This window comes from Acyrthosiphon pisum, chromosome A1 (assembly GCF_005508785.2).
Source record: "Acyrthosiphon pisum isolate AL4f chromosome A1, pea_aphid_22Mar2018_4r6ur, whole genome shotgun sequence".
Classification (NCBI taxonomy): Eukaryota; Metazoa; Arthropoda; class Insecta; order Hemiptera; family Aphididae; genus Acyrthosiphon; species Acyrthosiphon pisum.
In genome coordinates, this window is record NC_042494.1 from 26,661,994 (window position 1) to 26,670,708 (window position 8,715).

At 30.0% G+C, this 8,715-nt stretch overlaps 1 protein-coding gene across 2 annotated transcripts in view; it reads left to right on the forward strand.

Annotated features, from left to right (window-relative positions):
• The first annotated feature begins 1,372 nt into the window (after nt 1-1,372).
• Nucleotides 1,373-8,715, forward strand: part of LOC100159814 (sodium-independent sulfate anion transporter) — a 25,223-nt gene continuing 17,880 nt past the window's right edge. The window contains exon 1 of one of the 2 annotated variants that reach the window (XM_008181023.3): nt 1,373-1,562. The gene's annotated coding sequence lies outside the window, so the exon portion shown is untranslated. The remainder of the gene's footprint in view (nt 1,563-8,715) is intronic. The other variant, XM_003240180.4, reaches the window with a different exon arrangement.

Sequence of the window (8,715 nt, forward strand, 5' to 3'; positions counted from 1 at the left end):
CACTATTAACATATTTTATAAAAACGTTGGCGTGCAAGTAGCGGGATACTAATTATCGTTGAATAATGTAAAATAATAATTGCAGATCACTTTGTGAACTCAGCACAAATAATTGTACACCTCCTCCCTAAAATGCGTAAATCCTGCTATACGTCCTTGTAAATAATATTATTTAGTATTTACATTATATTATATAGTCATCATACATAGCCCATAGATATAGGTCTTAGAAAAGGTTCGTTAGCCACTTTTTTAATATCTATATATAGGTAGGTAGGTCGTTGGTATCTGTGTGGCTGTGTATACCTACCTTATAATAATCAACGGAGAATATCTCGTTGTAATAATTGTACCAATTGGAAATGATAATAATAATAATAATACAAATACCCTTCTCTGATTTAGATGACCCTACTATTATGTAATTAAAATAAAATACGTATGCAAACTATATATTTAATAACAATAATCATTTATTTCGGCCAAGGTAGTGTTAACAATAATAGTTGTTTAATTTTTACAATAATTTTGGCCCTATTCATCGCTAAGGAACACCTCTCGGCGATATAGGAGAAACTAATCAGATCATTAGTGAGTATAATAATATTCTCTAAATCTAAAAGTAATAATAACTATATGTACTAAATTACATGTAAAATAAACGGAATAATTAATAGCTGTGTATAAAATTGAGATTGATTATAATTAAATTATTTTTATAAACACACTAAAAATAATAAAAATAATAACATAATAATATATTATTTTATTACTTGTTATTTAACCGTGGCGACTGGCTGTTCGCAAGGTCTGCGATGCGCACAGGCCTTCAGTGCAGAGGCCTATAATACTTAATTTGTGATTTTATAGTTCAAAATTCAAAATACTTAACGACCTCAAGTATAATAATTGTACTTACGCTATATTCTACGAGGATCTATTTGTTGATGACTCAGTGAAATTGAAAAAAAAAATTTATCTACATAAATAAATTTTGGTCCTGCGGCATGTTGAGTTCTCATAGACAATATAGGTAGTGATGAATGAGCAGATATTATTATTACTATTTGAAAAATGTTTGAAAAGTGTTTATATTTAAAATTATAGGGAGGGTAGGTCTTCTTTGAAAAATTTATTTTAATATATATTTTTTCAAGTATTAGTATTGTATACAGTTGATAAAAACCTATTAAAAAAGTATTTTAATAAATATATAATATGGAATAGAGTGAATGCAAAGAGCGCTGGTCATGGGTGGGGATGCCTTATAATAACTACTTATATATGATAGTTGCTGCTCTGGTAATTAAACTTGAAATTAAAAAAAAAAACCTTGTCGCGCCAATGTACGATTAATTTCATGCGGTTTTTTTTATGTTTTTTAATCTAACACAAATTAAACTTGCAGTCTACTCGCATTGTCACTGGACGACTGGACGTTTAAAACAATTGTATTTTGTTACTCCGTTTCGTCTTCGGCGCCGTGCAGTGGCCGAATAACATATTATTTTATACATTATACGTTGTACGCGTCTTACCGGGCGTGCGCTAACGCAGAACAGGTACGATTAAAAAACAGTATTATTACATATTATTATTAATATTATATCGATAAAGCATTTATTTTAAATTTTTAATTGCGGTTATATATTACATATTAAGTTTAAAAACGCAATTCAAATCATACAACTTTAAAAAATAAAAATATTTATTGCTATAAGTACCTAGATCATCTATACGTATAGAAAATAGAAAAAATATTATTATTTATAGTCTATAGAAAGGTATAATTTTTAATCAAGCATATTTTAACATGAATAGTTTTTAAAAACATTTCTCAAATATTGAATGTTTTTATACTGTCTTTAGAAATGAAAAACCGGAGAAGTCGTTCTGCTGTATAATAGATTTCGAGTGCGTATTTCGAAGTACATCTTTATTGATTATTTGAGTAGGTCACGTCAGAGAATGTGTTCAATTTTGAATTCAATGATAAATCAGCATGACAGCCTATGATTATTGATTTCTGAAAATATTTTGTAATTTTTTTTCTTTTGGTAATAGGTTGGTGGTAGGTTTATAGACTGAGTCGAATTAGTGAAATTGATAAACAGATTTTGATCACGCTAACGGCTCAGACGTTACCAATACTTAAACTTAATATTATGCAGATATGAATTAATATTATTATTAAATTATTATACGCCAGTTGATTTGATGTATTGTTGACATTTTAAATAATTTTTATTTCCGGGATGAGACGACGGTGACTAAAGAATGAAAAAATATTGACATAAAAATTGGACCAAACGAGAAATTTATAAATGATAGATAATGATGTGACAAATCGTTCCATTGTTATACAAGCAATAGCCAATAGGTAAAACCTACATAATGTACAAAATTAATTTCATGAAATATTCGACAACACGATTTTGTAATTTTTTCGTGGACTTGATAACTATTCGAGGGGTTTAAGCCATGTAAGCACTCCTCTATCTCCATTCTACTCCATCTATTTTCGAACCTAACTGTTCATCGTATATATTTTATATTCTTAGTTGGTTATAATATTATATCATATTTTATTGTTTTTGCATTATATAAATTATATCAATAACGATGTAGGGCAAAGGTACTTACTACTTGCAGAAAATAATAGGTTCGTGGTATGAATAGCTAAAAATGTGACTAAGTATTTTATAAATTAAATTGTTTTAATATAAATGATACAAAAATTGAATAAATAGGTAGTGAACATGGAAATCAGAGTGAATTCGAGTGCCGTCTGGAGTCCGGAGTTCGGACAGAAATAAACGCAAAATATACTCGCCGAACTCCAAACGTGTTGCACATTTTTATAAGTTCCATTCCTATACAATAGCGTACGTGATATGGCGTTGAGCACGTACATATTATAATACAAATAATAATGCCTCGGGCTTTTAGTTTGTTCAATGTAAATATTGTTACACGTTTGTGTCTGTGGTCTTGTGGACTTGATCAAAGATATTTTTTGTCCGCCAACATATACGTCGTTTAATCATGGTTATCATTTCTGTGTAAATATCTACTATATCTAAAAAAACGCTTATCTTCTATACAACTGAACTCAGACTTTCCTTTTTTATAATTCCACAGTCTCGCGAATAATAATAAAGTATTCGTGGGCGAATGTTGACAATGATTTAAGCCATGTGCCTCAATGCGCATGTATTCTGCAGTTTTGTGCCGTACTGTTGTATAATAGTATAATTAATACATTCATACCTACTGTGAACATATTGTATTATGTCGACGGATAAAATACGTGTTTGATAAGTGATAACAGCAGTAAACTAACAAACAGCGATAGAGATATAATTTATAGGATTAATTTCAGGGGAGGGGGGTAGAATTCCGAGTCAGAATTCCTGACCGATGACCGTATAATTAATGATAATAATTGTACACACATACTTTTATTTTATTTTTCTGGTGGATGGTGGTGGGGAGGTGGTGGTGGTGGTGGGAGTTGAACCCCTTAAAACCCCTAATTAACCAGACAAAGTCATGAGACAATCAATCATGAATTTTTAAAACTATAACTGTAGGAAATATACGGAGAGGTGCGTTTTCATTTCAGTGGCATTTTAATTTCTAGTTAACAAAATTAAAGGTATCACGATTAAGAAAAAGACTTGATTTATTTATTAATTTTTTTTTATTGATCCTTAAGCGGCATCTATGGCCATTAGCTGTTTGTAGGTTTGTATTGTGGTGTGGGTAGGATTTTGAACAGGGACTGGAACCGGTTCAGGAACCGGAACCTTTAAAATATTAAGAACGTGAACCGGAACCGAAACCTTTATTTTAATATAATAAAGTACCGGAACCGAACCGGAATTTTTAAATTAAAAAGGTACTTTTAGGTTCAAAAATAAAATAATTTTATTTATCATATTTAAAGGTATTACGGTTTTGTGTATAACCTATGTAGTATGTATCTATGATATATTATGAGTTTTCTAATATTCTCATACCTCAATTAACCTAACCTAACCTCAATTATACCCATATTCTGGATGACTATTTGAAATTATTATACTTTTTGGAACCGAAACTTTGGAACGATTAGTTTTTACACGTGGGTGTTTGTATTTGGCAGATTTTTTAAGTGGGTACCCGTAGGTATCTGTCCCCACCCGGGTGGGGGGTGGCAGTCCTTATTACCTAGGTAGGTACTAGCCACTAGGTAGTAGGTACTATCTAATATTTAAATCGTCTAAAAAGCTTAAATCGATCAGTATCGACTTTAACTCGTCGTAGAGTTCATCGCTTGTTTTTATAATAATTACATACAAGCTGTACCTATTAATAGGTTATTAATAAGTAATTACTTATCTGACTTCACACGGGTTAAAATTAATTTATATTTCTATATTTTTTCGTTTAGCTTCTATTGAAACTTGAAATACCACGTGTCCACGAAAATAGGGTACACTTTATAATTAAGTTACCCATATTATTCAGTACCCTATACATATTTTTGAATTCTGTTTGTGGAACATGAAACTATAGACTATTGGATCATCAATCTGCCGCAGACAGAAATCTAAAATATGTAGGCATAAGGCACTGAGTAGCGAGTAATGTAGGTAATCGTGTTATTGTTATATAGTGTACCAAATTTTCGTGGACACATTGTTCATAACACAATATAAACACAATATAAATAACAATGGTTTTATATATGATTTTCCACTTCTTAATTCTGGACATATTTTGTATGCAAACACAAAAAAAAAATTGGAGACAGTTTCAACCGATGCTTCAAACCTGACATAAATCCAATATATCGTTAAGGTTAGGTCTTTTATATGTTTAGTGTTTACACATCAAAATATGTCTAACTGTATGTACTAAATATGTAGTAACTATTAATATAATTTCCGCTGAAAACGTTTAGTAGTTTTTTAGTGTATAGCGTAAAAAGAAAGAAAGAAACATTAATTTATATATACATATATTGTTACAATCCGAATAATCGGCATTTGATTTTTTGGTTTTTAATATACATTTTTCTGTAGTATTACTTGCTTATATAAGCTGTGACATGAATTTAAAGTAATCGTACCATTATACTCCTAGCGACCTAGCGTCTAGCTTTACAGTTAGGCATACTAAGCATACATTCCGAAACAACCCATTAACAAATATATGCTAACTCCGAGCAACGTCAATATAGGTAATATACGAAGTGCTATTTACATGGGTGCGTAAACGAAAGGGGCAGTGTGGGCAGCTGTTCTTCTTGCAAGGTAAACTTTCCCCCCCCCCCCTCAAACAAAGCTTATAAATTGATGCAAATATAAAACATTCTTAAATATATCTTGAATACCTTGAATCATGACGTGATATTAATAAATCATCTTAAAAAAATACAATAATAAGTGACGAGGACTGTGCTACCAAAAAGTCTTCCCCTGAGCCAGCAAGGCCTGCCCACGCCTATGCATGCTATTTATTATTAATTATATTAGTGGATGGTCTCCTCGATCGAACGACGAGCGAATAATGTATAATTATTGATTATTATGTATTACTGTTTACTATCAAATGATTGTTGTAATTCATTTTTATTTTTATTGATCTTAATTACAACTTCGACTTGTATAGTGGCTATTAGTGATTAGTACTGATCAGTGACACTTTTAATTTAATTTTTTTCTCACGAATAACTTTTAATTTCATTTTGTCAAACAGATTTATTTGTGTTATAAAAATTGAAGTTTTTAATTTTTTATGTCGTCCTCTGGGTCTCGTCCGTGTTAATTATCTAGGTGGTGTTAGTATTTTAGGTATGAAGTTGGTGCAAGCAAAAGAGATAGGATTATAATAGTTGATACAAATGCGTATTCATTATTGTTAACATTTAAAGTTATATAATAGACACAGTATTAAATAATTTAAACACAAAATATCCTCAAAAGCCTATACGGCTGCGTTTGAACAGAGAGAATCTAATCTGAATAAATATAATTAACTAATTTATTATTATGCTACACAATTAAACTTGAGCTTAAAAACATAGTATGTGATGCATATAAATCATGTTTAATAATATGATCATATAAATACTAAACTATTGCAATAATATTTTATTTTTATATTTTAAAACTATTGAAGTTATAAACATTTAATTTAAACTTAATGCAAAATTGAATTAATTTGTATATAGGGCTTCGTTGTTTAGATTTCGCATTAAACTGTTCACTATTAAATGTACTGGATTTGGCAATTGGTCAATAACTACCGTCTACCAGATATCAAAAAATTAATAACAAACATTTAATTATTACTTCTTGTACATAGATAAAAGTGTTTACAGAAAAATAATATAGTCCTAAGAAAACATCAATAAATTTAAAAACAAAGTATAAGGTAGGTACATTATTCACGTGTGTTTGTATGTACCTCCTGGCTCCTACTAAACAGTTTGGAAATGATTCACGAATAACTAAAGAATTCGTGTCCTCGTCCTTGTCAGTTATGTGAGTTGATATGAAACACGTTATGACTTATGAGATGATCACTACATAATAAAAAGCAGTTATGGCAAATAGATAGTAATTACGACGAGAAATAACATTCAACGAGTTTTATTTTTATTGTAACAGGTCAGTAATTTATTGGGTTTATTCTAATAGTGACTGTTTGAACAATGATTCAATTGCAATTATTTTTAATCATGAAAATATTTTAACTTTGAACTTTGAAGTAACTTACACTTCTCAGAATAATACTAATTTATTAATTGTTCGTGATTCACATATATAGTTGTTTTTGCATATTATACATTTTATTTCTAATAGTTGTATATGCGTTAGTATTCCCGTGTTGGGCATATGCGCAAATAGGGGGGGGCTTTAGGGGCTAAGCCCTCCCAAAAATGTCCATAGTCCCCCCCAAACATTTCCTACATTTTGTCACTTTTGATGTAACTAACGTAAAATATATGAGCATATTATTTTTCGGTCAAAAAGAGTCGACCGTGGACTATTTTCAATAACATACAATTAACGAGTATTTCAATTACGACTATAGTCATGGTCATTGTACCTATACATACCCAATATTATAAGTATAAAAAGGTGATAACAAGTTACGGCCATGTGATCGTTTAAAATGGATGTTACCTAAAAACTAATCATTAATATTTTTTATATTTTAAGATTTTAAACATAGGTACCCGTTTATATTATGTCGTTCAAAAGTTATTTAACAGACACGTAACACGTTTCGAATTTGGACAAACATTAATTAGGTATGTATACCAAGTGTTTAGTATACCATTAAGTAGGTACCTATATATTCACTGAATACTGCTCATAATACCTAAATATAGGTATCATTATTTTTTAGGCCCCTGAGGATACCAAGTAAAACGAGTTTATATAAGACACGCGTTTGAGTTATACTATTTGTGAGTGCGTTTTTAAAACGGTCTTTTCGTTTTAATCATTGTTTTTTTAATTGTTTTATTGATCATTAAAGACATCAACCACAAAGATTATTAATTTAAAATTTAACATTAATTATGAAATGTACAAATAGTTACAAATAGTTTTTTTTTTAAAGTTAAATTTAATTGTACAGGTTCGTTTTTCTTTAGCGGATGTCAGCGTACTACTTGTTTTCTCTCTTTGGCCCACTAGCAACATAGACATACAAAAAAAAAAAACAGAGAATAATATTTTTGAGGGAATGTCATAACGATTTGTCTAAATATTGTCTCAAAACAATTTAAACATCATTTAAATGTACAACATTTTTTTGTTTATTTTGAAAGTTAAATACTAAGTCAAATAACAATAAAATATAAAATCGATTCCCTCTAAAATGTTATTTTATATCTTTTTTGTAATGGGTGATTTTACTCTAAGATTACTTAAAAACATGGAAAAAATGATTCTGCGTTAATCGCGTTAATGCGTTTTGTCTATGCTGCGCGTGGGCCAGAGAGAGGAAACAATTGTATAGTTAAACAATTAAATAGTGCGCTGACATACTCTTGAAGGTCCAGGTGCCAATTATTCAAATTTTCCACAATTCTATAAAATTTGAAAATTAAATTTTATATTTTAGTTGCCACTTCAATTATAAGACTTTTCCGCTAATCTACTACCCGATACCTATTTAGGGGGGTTTGATATCAGGGTGTATAGGGGGTTGATATAAGTTTGATATCGGGGGTTGATTAGGGGTGTATATCAAAAAAATGACTTTACGGGAATAACTCTCGACTTTTGTAGAATTCTCGGATTTTTATGACTATTTTTTTTATCTGAAAGAAGACTTCCTACAGCCCGCATCGATCTACGATTTTGTATTTTATTTCAAATAATATTGTATTAAAAATTTGTAAAAAAATGCTGTTTATCTTGTAATTTTTTAGACATATTATAAAGTTTGAGGATACAATTTTGAAAAACAGAGATCGATGCGGGCTGTAGAATATTTCCCTCTAGCAATTAAAAAAAAAAATTATGAAATTTGGTTGATTCTACAAGGCGGTATCGTTATTCCCGCAGAGTGTATTTTTGAGGAAAAAATTGCATCGGCACCAGTGGCGCAACTACACGTCTACACCTAATGGTGCCCTAGTTACTAAAAAATTACTTGGTGCTCTACTACATATTATTTGCATCATACAATTATAATTTATAGTTATGG